Raw genomic sequence first — 573 nt, 5'->3', positions numbered from 1 at the left:
ATTCGCAATTCGTGATAATATCTGTAGCAATATTAATCCAAGTTTATTCACATAAATTATTTTAATATTTAAGATAGTGTGAAATTGAAATTGGTATGCTAATGACAAAACAAAAGCAATGACAATAATGGTGAGGACTGATTACATTAGTGATTATAATGTTTATGACAAAAATCATAATTATCATAATATCACCAGCAATATGAATAAAATTGGGAACACCTCGCTACTAGGCTTTCTCTACAGCTGATTACGGCATTCCAATAAAATGCACATACCAATGAAAAACCCTCATTCCAATTGATGTTCATGTTATGGCACGATTCCTTATTGCAACTTTTTCAACAATTGGTTTATCGGTGAAGTAGCAAGTTTTGGTTTTCTGGGGTTGTCAGTTACTATAATTATTTCCCGCCGTTGTCATTTCATGGTCCGTGAAGAAATATGAAAAAGATTCGTCCTTGAAAACATGTCAAGAAGTCGCCTTCGTAATTTTGACAGCAAGGTGTGCTCGGAATTTCATCAGATACCATTAAGATTGTCGGTGGATTTCCATTCACCCTTCGCATGCCT

The sequence above is a fragment of the Penaeus monodon genome, chromosome 34 (genome assembly GCF_015228065.2).
Source record: "Penaeus monodon isolate SGIC_2016 chromosome 34, NSTDA_Pmon_1, whole genome shotgun sequence".
In the NCBI taxonomy this organism is placed as follows: domain Eukaryota; kingdom Metazoa; phylum Arthropoda; class Malacostraca; order Decapoda; family Penaeidae; genus Penaeus; species Penaeus monodon.
This window is presented reverse-complemented; position numbering follows the sequence as displayed.